Genomic DNA, 24,006 nt, shown 5'->3' on the forward strand with positions numbered 1-24,006 from the left:
ATGTGCATGTCCTGACTTTCTGAGGAGCTCGCATCTCTCTGGTATGCCATAGATAGTTCTTTTTTAAGCTGTTGGAAACTTGGAAGTTATTTAGTTAAAACCATATGTGAAATATCTGTGGTGTAAAGCATGATGTTATTTTTCTTGGTATTTAAGTTTTGAACAGTCAGGGAAAATTCCGCTCTGCGATTTCTCTATGGTTTATCATAAACCTAAGTAACTCCTTTAATGTTGTTTCTGAGTTCTTACACTACTTAGATTGCAGTCTGAATTTCTCCTCATTTTGCCAAAGTCTTGACCTCAATAAAAAGCTCTTCCTGTGAAGGAGATAGTTGCATGAAACTTTTCTCTAAATTTGCAGCAAGCAAATTTCTTTTTTGTGGGGGAGAGAGAGAGCAAGAAAAAGTTTCATTTTCATGAAACACAATGCAGCTGACGGTGAGTCAGTTCCCATTGTTTGGCATTTTGGAGTTAAGAAAAAGTCTTCCTCACTGTCTTATTTTTGTAGGCTGCAGAAACTTTGAGAGTCTATTGTTCAAAAAGATAAGTGTGGTGTTTGTTGCCAAGGATATCATGGAACAGCCAGTTTCTCTAAGTAATGGAATTCCATTGCTCTTATGTTTTGCAAATGAGCAATAAACAGCTGTTAAGGATTTTCTGTTGGCAGGGGACAAAGTGTATTTGCTTATTCTGTACTGTTATGGCAAATTGTATTCACAATCTAGTAAGGGTATAAAATATTAATTAAGTTTCTTCATATGGGAAAGAATGGAGCCACAGTAGCAGAACTATAAAAAGATAAGAAGCTGAGCTGTGAAGTGATCCAGAGTTGCTCAAACCCTGTGTGTGATGTAACATAATTGCGAAAAGGTCTGGACAGTTTTGTGAGAACTCTGTGATTTTGTTTGAGCTGAAGGTTTCCCATAAGCCTGAATTTCCCCACAGCCTCCTTGGAAAGCTGACATCCGTTTCTGAAGTAGTGCACGGTCACATAAACCAAACAACTGTATGAAAACCAAAACTCTGGGAGATCAAATGACCCAAGGTTGGGAAATGTGCTGGTCCTGGTTCAGGCTGGAAGTGACCCTGGCTCACAGTGAGGGGACAAGGGCAGCCAGCCTCCGTGGGCTCTGCACCATCTGCTGCCTTGCAAGGGACCTCCTTCCTTCTGATTTTATTTTTTGCTCCTTCCTTACTGCTCCCCAAGCCTGGTGTTGGTGCAGGCTGAGGAAGGAGTCCTGCTGTGTGTCAGAGGAGCTGAGAGGGACACGAGGGGACAGGCTGGGTGAGCTTTCCTGCCCTGTCCCCTCCCTGAGCAGAGCCATGCCTGTGCCAGCAGTGTTTGTGCAGAGCCTTGTGCATGGTTCAAGCTGCATTTTCAGACAAGAGAAAAGCTCAGAACAAAGACATGAGAGGGATTTGTTGGATTAATAACATGCCAAGGGTAGCAGGAACCCATGTGTTGACATGGGGCTGACATGTGTTGACAGCTCTTGTTGTGCTGACCACAAACTCATTGTCATATTCACTCTTCTCACCTCTAAATATACACAAAATGCTGATGAAAATGGAGCACATTGTTTCCCAAGGGTTGGCTTTGGCTGCCTTCAGACCAGCATCTCACTCTGGATCAGCAGTGTCCTGTGGAAGCAAGCCCTGAGTGGTGCCCAGCTAATGTGGTTTGATTCCCATGGTGAAGCAGCCTCCAAGAGTGCTAATGGAATGCTTTTCTAGATAAATTAATTTGTTTCATGCAGCCCAGCCACTACAGACATCCAGTTCACAGCACTAGACTGGAGTGCTCGAAAAGAGAGCCCTTTAAAATACAGATACTGTGGACACCAGCTCCTGAGAGCAGCTGTTTCATCCCGTGTTCTCTGCAGTTTATATTTAGCACATTTTATCTAACCTTGCTCTGGATAAGGAAAAAGGGGATACCTCCTGCATCAAGGCATCTAAGTGAGCTTTATCATCCTGATGTCTAATTATCTTAGATAATTGAAATACCTGTCAGCAATCTAGGTGAGAATTAGTGATGGCCACTGGTGGTGTCCTTCTAGAGGCAAGTTTTTTTATAACCTTCACACTGTCAAAGTTTTGATTTGGGAGTTTGACTCAAAAATTATTTACAGATGTAGCTGTAACTGGGAGGACACAGCTGGAGGACTTGGCACAGAGTAGAGCATCCTAGCAGGTCACATTTGCTTTCAAAGGCATAAAAATGGTGAGGAAAGATGGCAACTTACTTCCCTAGAACTGAATGTAGCTATCTAGAGCTTCTTGTCCATTCAATAATAAGGTTTTATGGATCATCAGCATGATTCTAAATAGACTCTTCCACAAAGAATCCTTATTCCAGTATAAGATGCTGAGCATAACATATCCCTAATTAAATCCAGCATCCATCACTGAGAATTTACAATGAAGTAAAGCACAGATCATTTGATTTCATTTTGGAAAATGTTTCTTTGCTGCAGATCTTCTGGTGGATGTGTTTTGGAGCACATATAAAATAAGAGCGTCACTTCTCATTTTCAGAGCTGCCACAACATTTCTAATTACTGAGCAGGGATTAGGCAGAGTGAAATACAGACACAGCAGGGTACTGTTCAGGGCTGATAGCAGAAGCATTTTTTTATTGCTGTTTGCTTGCAAATTCTATCCCCTGACAATTTGATCCAGAGATAACCTTGGAATTATGTCAGAGATAATTTTTAAACTTTTTTTCCTTGCGTAATTTGGATTTCCTGTTCTGCATTTTTCAGAAGGTTAAATGCAAAGTTAACCAGGTTTAAGAATTGACTTGAATTTTCTTTAAAAGCAATTTTTTGGCCCATTTCATATCACTGAAGTAAGTAATGGCACTGTGAGGTCTATGTTGCTACTACTAAATGACAAAAACCAAGATGAATGTTGCATGGTCTGTACTACTCAGTCATCAGGGCAGCAAGCAGCATGTACAGAGAAATAGCCTTTTTCTTGTATTTTCTTTTACAGAATCTGTTGAATAATGATACTTAGTGCTTACATATGACTATGAAGATCATATTGTGGCTATTAACTGCTTAATTTTAATAATTTCCCCTCACTGCTTAATAATACCCTTACTCTGTAAATGGGTGATCTGAGGCACAGAGGGAAAGAAGTTCTGGAAACTCCTGCCAGATTAGGGTTACAGATTTGGATTTTGGTGGTTTTGTAACTTCTCTGTGTAAACCAAAGCTTGTTCTTACCTGTATCTATTCTCAGATTTTTCACAATGAGTTTAGGAGTGAGGAAGTCACAGTTCTGGGAGATTTCCTCTGCTTTGACTACACATTTTTCATGCAGTTCTGTACTTGTACACTCAAAGCCAGCAGCTGATTTCAACTGGTGATTTACTGAGGTATTGTTAAGATGTTCCATAGCAAATTGCCACGTTAAAAACATGCTGAAAGTATTGATTTTTTCTGCAAAGGAATTACTGTTCTCATATATTTAATTTTTGTCAGGGTAACAAAATGGTCCTAATTTCCTCTCTCAACAGAAGTTGGTTCAGGTCCCAGCCCTGAATGCCTCTATGCAGCTGCTTGGCATTTCTTAAGACAAAAATCAGATTTTCAGAGTTATTATTTTTAAGCACATCAGCCCTGAAAGAGTATAAATTAAATCTGGCATTCTCTTCTCACTAACTGGTAAACTTGTTTCTTTAGCCCTGGGACCGCTTGGGAAGAAGGAGGCTTTTGAAAAGGCTGACTGCTCGCCACCTTAAAAAGTTTGCAGCACAATTAGGGTACTGTTGAGGTAGTCTAAACTGTCACAGCTTTGCTGAAACCTGGAGGATTTATGCCATCTGGGACTGGCCCGGTGTTTCATGCTGCTCACAGGAAGGATCATTAGTTTAGGAGTTGAGAACACGTCTTAGTTCATTTGATTGATTTTCCCCAAAGCACGCTCATGTGCTACAAATTACGGGCTGCTTTTCCAGGACGTGCATTTCTTCACAGATTACACACGAGAACAATGAAACTTTTTAGCAAATCTCGTGGATGTGCAAACAAAATTTGCCGTTTGCTGCGGGCTCCCTGTTCCCCCTGTAGCAAGTGTGGTGTTTTGGCAGAGCCACTTTCTGCTCGCAGGAGGGGGTTAGGTGGATTTCAGGGAGATTAATTTGGTAGCTGTGTTCACAGCACAGCCTCTGAAAAGTCACATCAGCACAGAGAAATCCCTCAGCCACAGAGGAATGGCAGGAAAGGACACTCTGGCAGGAGCATGGTGAACCTTTCCCTGCCAGTGACACAAAGTGAAGCAAGGATGGCTGTAAAACTGAGTGAATGAATAAAAGAAGAAGCATTCCTTGTGGTCTGGTGGTGCGTGATGGTCTGGTTTTTCCAGCAGACTGAGCCTGTGGCTGAAAGGGCTCAGTGTACTGCTGGTCTGGCTGCGCTGTCAGTGCACGCTGCTGCTGCCCTGCTCACCTATCACCACGCACAGGCAGCTTCCACAAATAATCACTCCATAAAATTACTGTCTGAACGCCACCTTCAACTCCTGATTTGCTGGTGAGCACTTTTTAAAACAATGCCAGCTTTAGCAGGATAATCCTAAGCCTGCAGCTCCTTGCGGGGCGCTCGGTGCCAGCCGAACTCTGACAAGGATATGGATTAAACAGAATTGTCCTGAATGGAAAACTCAGCCCTGCCAACAAGATTTACTGTGCAGCTCCATACACTCAGGAATTAATTTTCTAGAAGAAAACATTTTCAGACAGTGACTTAAAATTGGCTGTTGCAGTTCCTGCCAGGACACGCAAGCACACGAGAGCGTTTGTGGGGAAGGAGCGCGGCGGGGCAGCCGCTGCAGCTACAGCAGAGTCAGCTCTTTTTGGAGTTTATGCTCCCAGAAAACTTTCCAAGGCCTTTGTCCATATCTGTTAATGGTGTCTCACAAAGCAGCATCGTGCCTGTGCTAAAACGTAGATCCCACAGCTCGGGAGAAAGGGAGTAATAATAACAACCCAGAGAGGAAAATGTAAATGAAAACAGGCGGCCTTGGTTATCGCTGCATTTTTTCCTCTCATAAATTTATTTCCCTGATTTCATACCAGCGCTACAGGCTGAGCTGTGGCTCAGGGAGGTGGGGAAAGCAGGGGGATGAGCCAGAGAACCAACCAAAGAGGTGCAACAGGATTTCTACACTAAATACTGTAATATTGTTCTTCCCACAAACAAAACCATAAAAAATTGGATGGAGGGGAAATATAAGTGCTGCAAATAAAAATGTTGTTTCAGATATTGTGGACCAACACTCTCTGACTCTGCAGGCTGCAGAGCTCAGGTTATAAGCAAATTCCATGCTGCAACTTTTGAAAAGGTCCTGTGTGGGTTCCCCTCAAATTTCCACACCATGCTATTCTTTCTTCTTTTTAATAGAAGTCCACATCATGCTGACCCTAAGTGTAATGTGGGCATTTTGAATCTGTGGAAGCTTAGCATATTGGTCTCAAGGGCGTGTTGAATGAATAAGAGGTAATTAAGTTATCAAAAAAAGCTCTCTTAAACTCAGGAATCGATCCCTTATGTGTAACACATCTTAAATTAATGGGATTATGGTTTGGAGTCCTTTCTTCCCTGCACTTTGCTCCACTTTTGCTTTCCTTGCTCACACAGTCTGCTTGAAAGCAATCATTTCAGTCTTTAGCCAGCATGAAATCTCCCCCATAAAACCATCAGTGCTCTCGAGATGGGGACCATGACAACTGTGCACAAATCAGGAAAAGAATTGCCACTGCTGGAATTGGGAGGAATGCCAAATTTTTTCTGGGATGGAGCATCCACAGTCCTTGCAGAGAAGTTAAATAATGTTGCTCATGTTTGTGTTGGAATTGCAGTTAAACAGGAAATTGCTCTTGAGAAAAAGGAGAATCAATTAGGAGGAATTTGCTTTCCAGGTTGGATCCTCTCGCCTCCAACTTTGCATTACTGTAAGGCTGGAAAAATTGGGAGAAAAGTCCTACTGATACAGTGCTTTAAAACACAGAGAAAGTCACAGACTATTTAGCAATAATCTTTCTCTTTGTCGTCCTTTCTCTTTGGTTGTGGTCAATTTGTTTGGGACCACAAGGACCAAGCTTGGGGAGGAAATGCAAACTGCTTTGGTGATTTCCAGTCAAATCTCAGATGAAGTCAGGGGCTCACTCCACTGCCTCCTGTCGTGGTGAATTCCCTCATCCATCCTCCCTCAGCTGCGTTTGCCATTTTCTGCTAAACCAATTCTTGCTGATTGCCTGGATAATCCAGCTGTTGGTGGGTGCCTGCCTTGGGAGAGGCAGGGAGAGGTTGTTCCAACCTGCTGTGGCACCTCGTGGCTGCACACACAGTCCTGCTGCTGCAGGTCAGCCCTGGCCTGGGACCTGGGACGGTTTGTGATGAATTCAAAGTACAAACCCCCTATCAATCTAGAATTTGGGGTTATTACTCTGTCAAAGAAGTGAAAAGTAGCTGGTTCATCCTCTGTAGCTCATCAGAGAGAAACGTGTCAGACTCCAACAAATGTTGGGCCATTTTAAAGAATGGGGGATTATTTCCCATATAACAATGGGACAATTTAATCTTTTCATTTGTGGTGTAATTCCTTGCATTTGAAATAATCTCATCAGTTTTCCACATTTCAAGCCAAACCATTATGATTAACTGTTAGGTTTTATTTTTAGATTTTTGAACGAACAGAGTCTTTTTAGAGAAAACACACAGAATGTCCTATCAACTATTTTCACACATTTGGTATCATAATTGGGCAATCAGGCACAATCATCCTTAATTTAGTACATATGTGGCACATTACTATGCCAATTGGGTTAAAGATATGCATGAAGTGCAAATTAACTGACAAAAGGAGCAAGCTCAGACCAGCTCTATCAAAAAAGCACTTGAGTCTCATTTGCATAACTCTTCATTTGGAATAAAAAACCGAATTTGTTCAGCAAACGTGAAAAATGCCATGTGTGGGAGAATGACCCAATCTGCCTGGGGATCCCAAATCCTGATCCTGCAGCTCAGCTCTGGTTAATTGGGCGGAGGGAGTTTTCTTCAGAACAAGAGCGTGCTGCTGTTCTGGTGAGAAGTATAAAGTCTCTCCTGCCCAGTGGTCGTTGTAGTTTTAATGACAAATAAGGGGTTTAATGGGAAATAAAATCGATTCCAGTACTGGTGTGGGGGTTTTTGTTTGTTTCATCAAAGTTGACAAATGTGGGGATATGGTAGGACAAGAAATACTCCAGACAGGAAAGCCTGGAAAAGGAGAGTGCTCAATAGAAGTTTATCAAATGTACTCTAGCAAATTGTATGGCAATTATGGCTTTGGAGTCATGCTCTCCTTCATACTTTTTCCTTTGCTTAATTAATTAATTCTTTACACTATGAAAAAACTATCCACAATTAACTGCAGTTTTGGGCTTGAGACACTGAGGTGACAACTTATCAACAGGGGGAATTTAGTTCCAACATTGCTGACTGCTGCTTTACTTTCTGCATGTTTTGATAAATTTCAAAACAATGTAACCTGACTACTTTATGTTCCACTGCAAAGTGCAACTACAGGACTTGTAAAGTTTTTAGGCTCTCATAAATACAAATGGGACTGGGCTGACAATAATAGCAGTTGAAAAATTTTGCTTCACCACTGAGGCTTTTAAATGAAAGCAGTATTTTCCTTTTAAGACTTGTATTATACATTTTTAGTATCCAAAGCAAATTTGTGTTGTGTTAGCTTTCATATAAAGGTGTGCCATCTTTAAAGAAGCTTCTGTCTGTAAAGTCTTATATCTTTAAAGGAAATTTACTTGTGAAAGGGGAATTTGGGTTTTAAAGGCTGTGTGGGGGAATATTCCATCCAGAAAGGAAATTTGCGTCATTGGGATGCAGGAGGGCTGTGTGGGCTGAGCAGTAAATGGTGGAGACACATCTCATCCCTGGGATCATCCTTTTTGTGAGGGACCAGGGCATTCCTAGTCCCTAAGAGTGCAAATGGTCAATTTTCTTATCTCCAGCTTAAATTATGCATTAAATGTGCATTAAATGTGTGAAGCAGGTGGGAAAAGAGGCAGAGTTTGGAAAACAGTATGTTTTGTTAGTGCAATCCCCTTTTCTATAGTCTAATTAATCCTGGTGTTAAAATACTCTTTAAAAAATCACTAATTTCTAGATCCCTTATTGTAGGACTGAACCTGTGGATCTCAAGAAAAGCATTCCTGTTCCCACTGGCACAGTTATCATCCACAGCCCCAGAGGAGTATCCCCATTAATTATCTGCTCCATTTAGCAGCAGTACAAAATTAATCCTGTTTGGGCAGAGATTAGATGCCATATGAAGAGCTGTGTCTGGCCTCTCCAGTGTGGTGAATTTTATCTTGTAGTGTTTGCATTTAATCTTTATTATTTTTTGCCATCATCCACATGGCTTTGAAGGGCACGAAAGTGCAAAGCTGAAAGCAAGGAACAGGTTTGGGGAGGGAGCCTGGCTCAGGATCCAGTTTAACTCCTGCACAGATTTTCAAAGACCTGGAAATTAAGGATTTTTCAGTCCTGAAAAATACCACAAAGCTGTTGGGAGGAATCCCATCTCCGGTTTTATCAGACAGAGTAAAATCACTGGGTGTTTCCAAGGATCATGGCATGGCTGGGGTTGGAGAGCAGCTAATCCAGCCCTTGCTCCTAGCAGGGACAGCCAGAGCCTGGACCCAGGGCCACGAGTCTGCCTGGGAGAATGAAAGCTCACACACATTCTGCACCTGAATAGTCCTTTGGGCTGAGCAGGAATTTCAGCTGAAAACTGGTAAAGATTGTACATCTGCTTGATTGATTGGATGAACATGAGAAAGAAACCAGCAACAGGAAGGGAGAGTGAAAATGTTTCCTGAACTATTTGAAGGTGGAAGGAGAAAAAAAAACTCAGAACTTTTTTAGTGCTATTTTTTTTTCCTTCTCTCAGTTCTGCAGGCCTCCCAGCCCAGGAAGATTTAGTTTACTTCTTAAAAGGTCTTGCTTATAAAGCAGACCTTTTTCTGGCTCTGGCCAGCTCTAATAAAAATTAGCAGTAACTTTAGCAGCTGCCATACCACATGACTGCTTGGAATTGCATAACTTCTTTTTCCTCCTAAAGAAACACACAAAGATCATCTGATCTCCACCCCTGCAGCCTTCTCCAAAGTGTTTTTCTCTAACTTGATTCCTAAACAGAAATCTTTGTCTCCTTTCTTTTAACAAGCCTCTCTTCTCAAGCCCAAAATCTGACAGCAAATGGTGAGGGGCTCTGGGCAGAGCTTTCATCAGTTAAGTGAATAAGGTGATTATTTGTATTTTTGCTACTTCAAGCTATATTACTGTTCATAAATAAGAAGCCATGCCATAGGGGGGGAAAAAAAAATTGTGGCTGAAATCATGGGGATTTAGGGCCTGTATTTCTGGGAGCATGGGTTTGGATGGAGGAACATTGTGGTTTGCCAAGGACGAGGTCATGGTGGCAAGGACAAGGCTTCTGTGGCCACTCTGGATGTAAACTGGACACAGACTCTTGGCTCAGTCCAGGTCCTGTTTGGAAATCCCCAAGTACCCAACCTGATCTGCTGACAGAGGAGATGGAAATTGGAAATTGTCAGCCTCTTCTAGATGTGTGACATATGGAGATGAAATTGCTTTCTGCCTAATTGTGTTTCCCTATAGCAAAAAAAAAAATCCCCAAGTTGATAATCTTCATCAGAATCTCAGAAGAAATCACCCCTTTTCTGTACAGCACTTTTTTTCTAAGCAACTTTTGTGCAAAGAAAAAAAAAAATTGTTTTGTCAGGATACTCCACTGACTGCATATTTATCTCTCCCTTGTAGCTCATTCAGAATTCATTCCTATTTTGTAAGTCTTAAAGAAATCTCCTGTCTGTAGTTACAAGGAAGGCTTAAATGACTGAATGAAAAAAAACCCTTGTGTGTCAGACTCTTTAAAGCTTACTTCATCCTAAATCCAAACAAACAAAGCCAGGTGATGATAATATCATGGAATATGAGATGTTGCTGAAAAACCAAGCCTGCTGGCACCCAGGGAAGCTCTGGAAGCTGCACCTCTTGGAGCCTGTCACTGCCTTGCACCCAGTTATGTTCCCATAACTGAGCTGAGCCACTTCTCTTAACCACAATAAAATAGAATAAAATGTGAATTGATGTCATTCTCACTTTTGTATTTTCTCTGCTAGTGGTATTTCCACTTTCCTGCTCACTTCTCAAGAGCCCTAACTCTCATTTTGGAGTGCAGGTCTGGCCCCTTGGGTGCTGGGGATGAACAGATGCACTGAGCTGTGTTAGCTGCACTCACAGCTCAGTGTTCTGCTAGCAACTCTTGTTTTAATTTCAGTGTCCACACAGCCAGCCCTGTGATTCCTTCCTGTGTTTGCAGTGCCTACTGAGCCACTTATTTTTAATCCAACTTTTTATTGTTTTCCCTTCATTTTGGCCTCCTCCTTTCCCCTGAAAACCTTTGTAGGCAAAGTTTCCTCTGCAGCAGGGGAATTGTTCACCATTTCTATCACAAACCTTTCTCTAGAAATGAGGACCTTCTCCTTCACTTTTAGCCAGTTTTATGTCCTGCTGCTAATTAAAATATTATCTGTCTTTCTCTGCTTCTAAGTTGACCCAAAAGCAAGTTTTTTGCCCCATTTTTGGCATTTGCAGACTTGCTGAGCAGCTGATGTTAAAGTGAGTCACAAACCAAGGGTGGCAGAGAGAGCAGTACAGGATATTTCAGCCTCTAGCACATCTTTAGAGCCCCCTGAAGGCCACTTTCCCTGCTCTGACACTGCAGTCCAGTTCCTTTTCCCAGCCTGCCTTCCCCAGACCCTGCTGTGGTTCTTTGTTACACACCCAAACTCATTAGGTTAATGAGAAACACTTTAGTGACTCAGTACCTCAGCGGCTTTTTTAGTGACTTCGGTATCTCAGGCAGAAATAGGAGCTGGGAGGCTGAGAAGATGCTGTGAAGTTTCTTTTGGGATGAAATGAATGTTGTGCATAATCTAAGAGAAAAGCCCTCCAGACTGGAGTGACACTCAGTCATTTAAACTTTCTGCTTGCTTTGAATGCTGTGTTACAAGTTGAACAATTTCACAGCACAAAGGAACCAGAACTAAGATGATACACTTGTCACTAACTCGGTCCCTTTTGTCCCAAATAACTAAAAATAACTTGTTTTCCTTTTGTTTATCCCCTTGCCTGAGGTGTTCTTCAGAATGAACAAGATGCAGAGACTGGTGCTCAGCTCTTGTTTGTGTCTGATTGCAAGGACTGAATTCCTCTCCTTTAGAAAATCTTTGGAGAAAAACTAAGCCCAAAAGCTTTTAGCTGCTTAGGAAATGTTTTCCTGCCATTTCAGGAAAAAAATGCAATTATCATGGCTGCTTCAAGGGAGTTGTCACTGAAGCGATAAACCATGGTAGAATTTACTTATCCTTGCAGGAAAATGCAAATTAAGGCTATAAATGGAGGTCTTGGGAAAGGTCCTGGCTGCTTTTTGCCACCAGGCTCATAATCACCCCCAGTCATTCATATTCTGAGGCAATCAGGTGATGTGCATCGTCTTCTGCAGGGCAAAAAGGACTGGGGAGTTAAGTGTGGAAGTGAAACCTGCTGAAAGAATAAATGCCTTTGTTTGTATCAATCCTTCACGTGTTAATCACTTGTTAACTGCAAACCACAACATTTCCAGCAGTGCAAGGCCTTTCTCCAAGGAAATTGAGCTGGGTGGCCTGGGATTATAGGATGGTATTTTAAAAGTTGATAAAAAGTGAAAGACAAACGCTGCCCTGAAGTACTGAGCACAATGTGTGAATAATTTGATATCTGTCTGGCTGAAGTCAGCAGTGAAGATTTCATAAGGGAGTTTTTGGGAACTGATGGCCACATTCATAAAGTCTGTTCTAAGCTGGGGATAAAAAGTAAATTTACAGCTATTTATTGGAACTGTTACTGTTACAAGCCTATAGGATCTGTAGGTGAGCAGACACCCCTGGATAAAGCTGCCCCATAAATTGTCTATCACAGTGGAGAAACTTAAGTTTTATATGTTCAGGCTAAGGGGGATTTGTTTTACTACAGCCAAAGTTGCTACTTATTTGCCTAAATTAAAGTATATGCATTAGATAAACAACAACTGGGGTCTTAGGCAATGCTCAGTGTCAGAGTCCATAAACATGGGAAAACAATCTACAAGTGACAAATTCCCTGATCTATAACAGGAACAAATGTATTTTCCATCTATTTTGAATACTTAAAACATTAACTCATCTTAGGAGAATCCAAATTGTGGTATTTGACACTTGAGAAGAATTTTATGGAAAACAATGTCAGATTTTCAGTGCAGTCTCCCACTTTGTAACAACGCAGTTGTTGTAAACAGCTCCATTTCTGCTTCCTTCAGTTCCTAATATACACATTTGCAACTGCTTTTATCCTCCCAATAAACCAGATTTTTGACAGGAGAAAGTGAACCACAATGTATCATGTTGCTGCCTAAGTACTACATATTTCCTTTTTAAGCAAATGAAATGCAACATTATCTTGATGTCTGAAAATGAAAAACATTGGTTTGGTTTATTTTTTCCTTTTCAGAATATTCCTGTTATTTTGTTACAGTGCAGTCATTTTCTAGTCCTGATTTTAAATTTTGATTTCTGTCATTAACTGCAGAGTAGATACAGGCTTGGAACCTGGAGTAATGACTTTGCAACACACTGACTTACCACTCTTAGTGATCTAGAGAGACATCAGGCTTGTGTTATTGTCAGTCATCCAAATTATTTAAAATTGCTTTTCTCTGAATGTAAATTTTTTGTGCATGTCACGATCTAACTGGATTTATTCTATTCAAGTTTACAGTTCAGCTCCACAGTTAAAAGTTTTCTTTTGCTTGGATGTACAAATTCAACAAATTCTAGATCAAGGTCAGTTCTAAAGCTCCAGTTTATTTTGGTTGTTCTCTCCCAACCATTACTTTGTCCATCACTTAAATTGCCTTTGGATTAAAGTATTTTGTTATATCAAAACACGGGGCATTTTAGGCATTAAGAGGACTGAGCATATCTCTGAATCACAAATGGGCCTGATTTTTTGTTTTTCTTTATCCTGTACTGTGTCAGACAGAGGATTTCCTACTGTTGTTAGGGAAAAGAAAGCTGGAGCTGGAAAGGAAAGCATAAAACTGATTGCTGATGGTTTAGTGTTACAGACCACCTACCCTGAGAGGGGAGTAATTGAAATTCTGAAGAAGAAAAAAGCCATAGCCCAGCAACAAACAAATAAGGGAAAGCTTAGTGGAAAATTAGTGGAACAATAAAATATGATTCCATTTTGGTAACACTTTGGTACTTGGAATAGCTCGACATGGGAGAAAATAAAAAGCAAAAGGAGCCACTTAAGGGAAAGCCATCAGACAGACATTTAGAGACTTTCTAGACAGACCTAATATAATTTTATATACTGAACTTATTATAAAATCTGTGCATATTCAGATGTTGTCTTACATAATTCCTTGACTTTACAGTTAAAAGAAGGGAAAATAAGTAAATAGATAAGGAAGGGAAAGAAAATAAAGCATGAAGAAGCATCCAGAAGAGGCTTTTTTAGGGAAGAAAGCACAGGGCAAGATGTTTTAAATTCTTTTGGGACCTCAACAAGCAATTTATCTAGAAACTATTTATAAACTATTTTTATAAAGTCTTACTTGGTGACAAATGGATATATCTTAACTTAAAATTCACTTCTGAATGAAATATTTATTCATAAGTTTATTCTCATTCACCCTTAAATAATCTGGTTTGCTGGGACATTGTGTACAGTACATTCTGCACACATCTGATGAAGGGGCAGCTCTGTCCCTGGGGGTCCTGCTCACCTACAAATCATAGAGTTTCCCAAAACAGGAGAATCTGACTGCAAAAACACAGGTTGGTGTGGAGCTCTGAACTCAGGACAGAGCATTGCCACAATCAGTTCAGGGCATTCAGTTGAGTGTATGAAAAACTTTAAATAACAAAGATAAATAAAAAAAGCTGTCAACTGAAGTTGGAAGTTCACTGAGAACATTTTCCAGAGACAGCAGCTACACCTCACTGCTGTTTGTCTGGCTGCTCAGCTTCCATGAGAACACTGGGGAGGAATTTAGAGGGGAATAAAACCTTTTATTCCCAGAGACATTTATCTCCATCCCAGTCACTGGGGAATCCAAGAGCACAAGTGAGGGGCCAAGTGGACACATCCTGGCTGTGGAACAGGCTGTGCTCCTGTCTGCAAGCCAGCAAGGAGTGAGAGTGTTCTTGCCTTGGTGACCCTGAGGGGATGAAATTTGGGTTGTGATCTCTGCTTTTGGGGTGAGCCTGAATCCATCTATTGTTTTGTGGGAGAACAGCTGCAGGGGACACCAGGGAAGTTTGCAGGAGGAAGGAAAAGCTGATTTTTCTTCAAGGTGGAGCTGAAGGTTTTCTGGTTAAGCAGATGTTCCTGCAGTGGCTGTTCTGTACTGATAGAATCAGTTATCAGCCTGTGAAGGCCAATAGGTTCAGTGAAGCAAAATGATGTCCAATCCATTTTAAGAGGCACCAGGGCAAATTTCTCACTTCACCCACTTAAACCAAGGTGAGATTTGAGTTATGAATCAAAATGGCCATTTCTGCCCTGTCAGTAGAGGAAGAATTCCACAGGAGCAGCTGCCAGGCTGCTGAAGGCTGACACTCACTTTCCCTTCCAGGTGGGGACTGGGATTGTTTCAAAGACCTCTTTTAAGAGACCCCTCTCACTGAGCCCTGGGATGTGGAAAGACACTGGAAACTATTTTGAATCCTTGCAACAGGTGGTTGGAGTCAAACTGCAGTACAGAAAAGTTGTAGTCTTTCCAAGGTTTTCTTTTTAGCCACATGAATTATTTCTCATTTAGTGAGACAGGAGTTTCAGCAAGTTGTGCACATAATTTCTATTTGTTTTTTCTAATAAGCAGCCAGGGCAAGGGTGAATTCTGTTCTTTCTGCCTCAGAATGTGTGTGAGCAAACAAACATCTCATCTCATATGCAACAGCAGCACAATGACCAGATGTCTTGTTTATGCTTTAAAATATTTTTGTTCCAGCCCATAGATGAAATTCTTTCCACTTTAAAAATGTTCAGCTTGAACTTGGGCAGTTAAAGGGTTCCTGATGGCAGAGCTGGATGAGCCAGCAAGATACACACTCTTCTCAAGGGCTTTCTTACTTTGAATTAATATCAATTCCTTTCATGGCCTGAGGTGAGACTGTAAAATTCTCTAAGGTTTCCTCTGTTGTTTTTGTTGTTCCTCTGGATGGGACCAGATTTGGGCCCCAAGACCCAGCAGGAGCAAAACTACTGCCTAAAAACTGAGCTAAGGCTGCCCTCAGAGGGGTTTGAAGAATCTCCTTTCCTATTTCTTCCAGGAATATAAGAATATAGTTTAACAAATCCACATCAGAAATCATCCCTTGTGAAGGTTTCGTGGTTCTTTCTTGCAGTACCCACTGTCAATTCTAAAACCCACAGAGTCCAGGTCTGAAATCCTTACCAAAAAAGAGTTGTGCTCATTTATATCAGAGTTCACACAGCAGTACCTGCAGCTCCTAAAAATCTTCCCTGCTGCAGTCAGCACAGCCACACTGCCTCTGCTTTTTCCAGTGGAGGAGGTGGGAAAGGGAAATTATCAAATACTGGTAATAACAAGAGCCTGCTAAAATTAATAGTGCAGTACTGCCAGTGCTGAATGGAGAAATGAACTGAGTGGGGTGAGTGGAGCAGAGCAGACTTGAGCAGCAGGAGGTAAATAACAGTGTTTTACAGAAGCATCAAATATTTGACAGTTTTACAAGCAGCTTGTTATTCCTGACAACTGTTGCACTGGGATAAAGAGCCTTTGCTCTTCCCATTTCTGGCTGTCTCACATCCTCAGAGCAGCTCTGCAGGAGGAGCTAAGAATCAGCTCTGTGTCAGTGCCACGGGGCATCTGAGGGGTTTTTATTTCCCCAGCCCTCCCAGTGGAAGCCTCAGGTTTATTTCAGCAGCTCAGCAGATATAAAACAGGGCTGTCCATCAGGGTGGGGGCTTGTTTTGGCTGCAGTGGATCTGTTTCACACATTCTGCACTGGAGAGGGTGGGCACCTTCTGTGCTCCTCAGCCTCTAGCCCACCACAGAACATTCACACAAAATCCAAGGCTGGGGCTCATCATTTGTTATTGTTACTCTAGCAGTGCCTGGGGACCCTCACAGAAATCAAATCCCCATTGTCACCAGAGCTTATCTCAAATAAAGTGAAATATAAATATTCAAAAATGTACAGCAGGGCGAAGCCAAGAGGGGTTATGTCACAATTGTCAGAAGTGACTCACAGAGGCTCAATTTACCCACTTCCATGGCTAAGGCAGGACTGGGACCCCAAGGTTTTAGTCCAGGCAGTGATTTAACCACAAAGGCAGCAGCTTCCCTTGGAGGGGGAATAAATCCACAATTGTAATCCTCTCCAGGTTCAGTGCTGCTCCTGGGTGTAGATGGAAGCTCGTGGTAGTTTCACAGGGCCTTTGTCTAGACTGAGATTTAGATAGATAATTCTAAAAATTCAATGTGTGACACATGTAACATAAATTACTGTATGCTGAGCTAGACAGGGGAAGGATTAGGGAGGCATCACTTTCAGTGTGACCAGCTGAGCTTGTATTAAATTATAGATCACACCTACACTGGTTTTGGGGTTGGTTTTTTTTTTTGGTTATGCTAGACCAGACTAGCTAACAAATTCTAACAGAATTGGAACCAGTGGAATTAGGGCACAGCATAAAGTGACAGAACAATGAACAGAGAGAAAGTTAGGCAAAATATTCCTTCATTAATAACAGAATGCTTTTTAGAATTTCACTCATCTTTAAATTATAAATCAGTTACCTTGAGACTAAGAGAGCAGTAAAAATCTGAGACAAAACAGGGATATTTTCAGAAAAGTCTTGAAAACAAATACTTAGATTGCTAAAATACTTCTTGAGCCATAGCTAGAGCACCTGCAGTTCTGTACCCCATAAACAAGCTATACCTGCACTTCCATCATGAATGGAAAGCACCCATGATCTGGGTAACAACTACTTAAAATTCCAGTTCTATTAAAGTTTGGTTTATCCATGAATTATGTATTCAACTATAGCTTGCTATATTTGATTGTTTCTAACAACAATTAATACTACTCCTTTAAATAAAAAGCACAGTGTGCATCAGTGTCAGATGGAGAAAGCATTTATTCTGTGTGTACCTAAGAGTCCCAGAGGGAGATTGGGGTGTCCAAGGAATGCAGGGTGGGGTGGGCTGTGGCTTCCCTTCAGCCCTGCCTGTCAGAGCAGCCCCAAATTGCTCTTTCTGCTACCATTTTTAGTGATTTGGTATCAGCAGCTCCAGCCCCTGGGAGATAAGAGGGGGCACATGAGCTCTGCAGGGCTGTGGGGCAGGACTATATCAGTCTGGCAGCTGTTCTGTGATGGGGAAGGTATGTGACAGCTCAGGGCAGGCTCCAACAAATGGCACCCCCTCCCAAAAAATGGCTCAGAATGACCTGCCCCCCAAAGGCTGGGTAAGGATCCAGGGCCAAGCCTGACATTTGAGCTGAAAGCTGAGTTTTGACGGTGGGAAGTGACACAGCATGGAGGTGTTTTCGTGTTTTCTGGGAATGTCTTTGGGGGTCTCCTGAGCACTGACCCTTTACCCAGCAAGGCCCTGCTGATGTCCATAATCCACAGCACTGACACGTCACTGCTGGTTTGCCAAAAGATAGTTCAGCCCCAGAGCTGCTGGTATTTATAGTGGGGAAGAGGAGTGATGGAATGCTGCCTAAAATGCAGAGGAGGCTGAGACCTGCAGCTCACAGCTACCCCCCACATGCTGGGACTCTAATTCGGGGGAGCAGAAAAGCTAAGATCCAGGCCAGACACTCCCCACAAATCCAGGAGTCACTGAATCAAAGTAGAACCCTCAGACAATCTCGGGGGAATTGTCACACTCAGAAGAAACCATTATTTGAGATAAATTTTCCCTTGGGTGGTTGTTTTAACTAATGTGGAAAAGGTGCAAAACACTTCTTCTCAGTGATGGTGTTTCACACTCACTGTAATTTTAAAGGGTGCAGAGTAGAAGAGGAGACCCAGTGCAGGTGGAATTCTGTGCAGAAAATGCTGCTCATTGATTTTCTGCTTTCTGTCCCTGCATGCTCTGCTCACTCCATATTCTTGCCTCCCCACCAAACACCCAGGGTTCCCATCCCTGATGTTCTGCAGCCTAGGAGGAGCTGATAAACAGAGTTTTGATTTGTGCCACTAGCTAGAAAAGGATGCACCTTTGCAATCCATTTCACCCAGAACTATTAGGCAGAAATTGGGCAGGCAGCTGAGGTACCAAATTCAGATTAAATCTTTGTTTCTACTTCCCCAGAGTGCTGAAACCTATCAGTTCCACGATGATTTTGGCTCAGCACATTTCAACTTAGGGACATGATTTATGCCAAATATACCTTTGTAGGTTAGGAGCTATTATTCATAATTCAGATATGTGGAAAAGAAATATTTGTGCTTTATGTTAGAAAGTGCTGATTTGTGTAGTCACAGATTTAGTGTAAAACTGATGTGGCTGAGATAACCTGTCAGTAATTAGGATTTTGAGTAGGGTAAGTATAGAACAACACAAAACCAGGATTTCATTAATAGCAGAAAATTCCTGGAGCATAAACAGATCCTTCTATCCAGTGATCCCCCCTGGAATCCACAGAGCCTGCAGGGGAAACACAGAGACCCTCCTGACTGCTCACCATGGCTCATTCCCTCCACACACACTGAATATTCGCAGGAATACAAATGACAGTTCCAGAGGAAGAGGAGGAAGGAGCAATTCTGCTGCCTGACCATGAGGTATGCAGTCCATGAAAGAGGAGAGTTTTCCCTCCTGTTTCTATTCTCCAGTCCCCTGAGCTAAGCAATGTCAGGCAAATCCCATTTTACCTGTGATACTTTCATGTCTTTGGGGATTATTTATGTACATCTCCATTTGCAGCTTTTACCCACAACATTTTCCATCATGTTGGGACACTAAGCTCAGATGTTTTAATAAATATAGTGATTTTTTTTTCCATTAAACTGTTCCTGAGCCGTCACTGTTTTGCTGCTGAGTGTCAGTATGAACTGCTAAACATGAAATATTGTCCACAGCTACAGAATATTCCCATGAAACTATCATTTTCAGAGATACAGGGGATAAAAAGCTATATTGCTGATTTTTCAACAAAAATACAATCAACTTTCAGTGCAAACATTCAAAGATGTAATGAAAAGCTGCTGTAACAACAATTCTCCCTGCGTAGCTGCTGGTGGGGGTTTGAATATGCCATTTGTAAGGTTGAAATTGCTTTTGCAGTCAAGTGTTGTAATCCATTAGTGATAAGAAAAGGTATTTGTCTATCAGTTGCTGTTAACTACATTCCTTGTATTAGAACAGTTTAGTCTCTTACATGAGCCCAGTGCAGGAAATTGTTTCGAGAGTCTGGCTGCAGAGCTGGAAAAGGAGCAGTTGGTGCTCCCTTCCCCCCCAGAAATGTGATGGATAACTGAGCTCTGACAGCCAGCAACTTAACCTTTAGCAGTGCTGCACAGAGCAGCACCACAGACTTTTCCTCAAAGGATTTCAGCTCCTTCTGAGCAAAGTTGTGCAGAAAAAAACTGTGCAACTCCTCCTGGGATTTTCCTCTTAAAGCAGCAATGTTCCTTCCTTTGGCTGTTCAACCATGTTAGTTCATTACTTTTTTAGATGATATCATTACTCTTCCAAAAAAAAAATTCTAAATCTGTGGGTAAATGGATGAAGACTAAGATTTGGGTTTTGTAAATGGGAATTGAAGTTTCTCTGGAAGAGCAAGTTCTCAGATCAGATTTGCTACCAGCTCCATTGGGGTTTTGGAGCAGCATTTGCTAAATATTACCAGCTTTGCATGCTCAGCTAAACATCAGCAGTGCACCAGGATGTTTCCTTGGGTTTCTTTTTGCTCTGTAAAGAAGCTGACAAATGTTGCACCAGATCTCTAAGATGTGATCTAACACAGCAAAGCATGATGGATATTACATATCACAGACTCATGGAAATCAGATAGGAAACGTATCAGATGTGACATCATCCCCCAGACTGGCACTGGACTGGCACACTGATCATCTTGGTCACTACCTAAATGCAGGATTATAAATGATTTTGGGATCCATATAAACTGCACATGTACAAAGCAATATATTTCTAAATAGTTTAAAACAGTAATTCAAGCAGTGCATTCTTAATGATTGCAATGCAGTCATCTCCTTATGTGGTTTTATTGCAAAAAGCTTCATTTTGTGAGGGGCTGTTCTCACAAGGTCAGCAGCCTGTTAGAGGCTGGTCTCACCCTATCCTGAAACCCAAAGCAGCTTCCTGTGGGATTTAAGAGCTGCAGCTGTTCCAGTGAATTCAAGATGTGCCTTACAAAGCTTTGCTCCTAAGGAAAACTGCAGCCATTGGGCTGGACAACCCCTGCTGTTATACATAGGATCTCTCTATTCTGCTGCTTAAAATAACCCATGCTGAGGGGGGATTTTGCAGGTTTCCAAGGGCTCACTCCCTGCTGGACTCGGTGGTGTAAAAGAGAGGAATTGGTACTGGAATATGGATATTGCAGAAGAGTCAGCTTTCCCACCCAGTGCACGCGGCAGGAGGAGCTCTGACCTGCAGGGAAGGTGGGCTGAACTCTTGAGAAGGGGGGATAACAATCCTGGGAAAACAGGCAGTGAAAAAGGAGACAAAACAGCTTTACATCAGGGTTCCTTGTTCATCAGAGGAGCTGCACAGCTTCAGCTCCTGATTTCTGAGGAGGGGAGCAGAGGCTGTGCCAGGACCGTGTCTCCTTTACAAAGGCTGGGCACGAGGCCACGCAGTGATAGCGTGCTCTTCACAGCAAATAATCACATCAATACCAGCTTCTCCTTGTGCAAAGTGTTTGGAGATCGTTCATCATCCTCAACAGGAACATTTCCTGCTATCCTGCTGCCAGGGTGCTCCCAGCACAGCCTGGGAGAAGAGGGGAGGCATGGAGTGCTGGTGCTCTCAGCTGGGAGGGAGGGCAGCAGTGCCACAGCACCCGAGTGGGTCACTTCCCTCCTCTGCTTTTAATCTGGCCTCATCTGACAGTGATTCCAACTTGCTTTCATTGTGCAGGACCATCTGTTTGGTGTTCAGCAGCACATGAAAAAGTCAGGGCACTGTTCACAAGCTGAGATGCCTCCACAGAGAGGGAATGGATGGGGCTGCATCTGCCCCACCACTCGTTACTGCTCTTCAAAGGCTGGGTTAGATTTACTGCAGCTGTCAATCAGCTCCAAGCACTTACTCCATTTTTCCCCCCTCTTTGTAAATCACATCCATCAAATCTACTGCTGGCAAGTGGATAGTAAAAGGTACCTGCCCCCTAAAGGGCCTCTCCAGCTGAAAGCAAAACAAGCACCTGATAATCCACAGGAAACCCTGTGGGATATAAATATACCTGCAGTGCATCAAGCCAGAATAACCAGAGGGAATCTAAAGGCTGAACACCAGCGTGCCCAGTCCAACCAAGTCCAGTTCACAGGAGCATCCCTCTTGTTTTGCCTCAAATGGGAACAGTTTGTCCAGACTCTTAAAACCTAATTCCACAGATTCCACACAACCCCCCCTTGCCATTTCTTCTGCCTCCTTGCTCCAGGTGATGCAGTATAATACTGATCCATCACCTGCTCTGTTTGCAGCTGAGATTTCTCTCTGGTTTCAAGCAGTCTCTGCCTCCCCAGCCATCAAACAATGCAATACTGGCATAAACAAAGTTTTGTCCTTGCACAGAAGGTCTAAACTCTGAGGGAAGATCCTCATTGGATGTTGAGCTTTATGCAAGCTCAGAGGTATTTGACAATTTACATTCTGCTTTGGATTACATTTGTTCTCACATCCTATTTCCCACAGAAAGGGGGACTGGAATTGGACACTTGGTGCTCACCTGACAGATAAATATCCTTGCTGTAAACAGGAAGCCTGTTCAGTTTTTTGCCATAAATAAAGTTGTATCCAGCAGTAACTATAGGAGGGCAGACTTCAGGCTCCGTGTTGTAAACACTGTCAGATGCAAAAAATAGTTTCTGGATTTTATAGAAGGTATTAGACTATCAAGATGTGATTACAAGGCATACGTTTTTCTGGGAGCCTATTTATGTGCAGCTGAACACAGCTTTTGATTCATGAAGCTCCTTTTTTATATAAAATGCAGTTTGGCAAGTTTTAGCACTTAGTTAACTAATTCCCACCAGAAATACTGAAAGCATGGTTTCCATTTATAGCAAAGGGGATTAGGCTGATTTAGAAACACAGTATGTTGACAGTACTATTTAAAAGCATATGGACAATTTGCTCCTTTCTTTTCCATGACAAAAATGAGTGGTAACCATCAAATTCTCTGCATCAGAGCAGTGGTCTCTCTGTTTTGTCAAGATCAGTGTAATCTTTTCCAGTTGTAAAATCGAATCCAAAGTAGCCTGATTTATTGTTCTTTGCTCTCCTCCAAAGGCACCGAGCTCCTCAGCCCTTTCCAGGCAAACTTAGTGTAAATCACTGCATGAAGGCTTCCAGAACACGACTTTGATTGGTGCAATAGTTCCTAACACTAGATGCTATTTAATTGCAAGTATTTGGTGATGATTTTCTATTAATTGCAAAAATTTACGCTAGTACACTTCAAGAAATCTATGACAACATAATGCAAGAGGAGAAGAATTGTGTTTTGTTTGTTATTCACACATGTCTTGTTGGAGCCTTTATAATTATTCTGCTTAGGCTTTATGCAAAGATGTGTCTCAGAGTGCTGCAGTGGAACAGAAACAATCCCAGCACAAAAGATGCATGTCTGTACTTAAATCACAAAACCACAGAACAGGGCAGGGTGGGTTGGGTTGTTCCAGCAGGGAAATGTGTACAAACACAGTATGCCCCTACAGAATGAAATAAAAATAATCAAAATGTAGAAAATGGATCAATTGATACAGTCAGTGATCATGATCATTTGTTCCTAGGCAAAAGCCCAGCCTTTTACAAGTCCTGATTGCCCAGCAAGTGTATAAAGTGTCCTAGACACAGGAATGTATCTAACAGTGATGTAGGAACTCACAGGAAAAGCTGCCACTGTCACAGGGGACAGCAGGCTGTCACACTCATCCTTTGGCTGCCAGCCACCAAGGGATGCAGGCTGCAAGGAAGATCAGGATTTTCCTACAGGCACCAAAAATAAGGAGTCAGAGCCAGAACTGGTACTGTGAATCTTGGCCTTGAGACATTTAGGTCTGACTCAAGTATCTGCACAATTTCATGTTCACAGAGCTCAAGGAAAGTATATACACACAGATTGCAGAATCAAAGGAAGCATCCATGAGGAAATCCATGGAGAAAGTCCTACCCTCAAGTATATGGAAGTATATATACAAAAACATACAGAAAAAAAAGAATACAGAAAATACACTGAAATGGAAGTTGCAGCCCCCCAACAAGCAGGGACTGAAATGATTCTCAACTAAAGTCAGTGAGACTTTGTGTGCCAACCCAATCTGATATTCACAGTGATCTGCAGTCACTCTCTTCATCCCTTTGCTGACTGCAGTGCATTATAGTGAATGAATAACACCATATTTTCTTGAAAATATCTTAGACCAATGCCATGAATACTTTTGTTAATGATCCAGAACATTCACAGCCTGATTTAATTATTTCATCTCCCTGGTACATCTCAATTATTAGAATAAGCAGAAGTTACCAGAAAGTGTTAGGAACAAAGTTTAAGCATGAAAACTGCTCTGTGCTCTCAGCAGCATGATCCAGAAAACATTTGGTTGCCAGCAGTTCAGTGATTCATGAAAATCACACTTGCATCTGAAA

At 42.0% G+C, this 24,006-nt stretch overlaps 1 protein-coding gene across 1 annotated transcript in view; it reads left to right on the plus strand.

Moving 5' to 3' along the window:
• Positions 1–24,006, plus strand: part of PDZRN3 (PDZ domain containing ring finger 3) — a 132,588-nt gene that overhangs the window by 8,748 nt on the left and 99,834 nt on the right. The gene's annotated exons all lie outside the window — the stretch shown is intronic.

This window comes from Onychostruthus taczanowskii, unplaced genomic scaffold (genome assembly GCF_017590055.1).
Source record: "Onychostruthus taczanowskii isolate IOZ18803 unplaced genomic scaffold, ASM1759005v1 scaffold9, whole genome shotgun sequence".
Classification (NCBI taxonomy): domain Eukaryota; kingdom Metazoa; phylum Chordata; class Aves; order Passeriformes; family Passeridae; genus Onychostruthus; species Onychostruthus taczanowskii.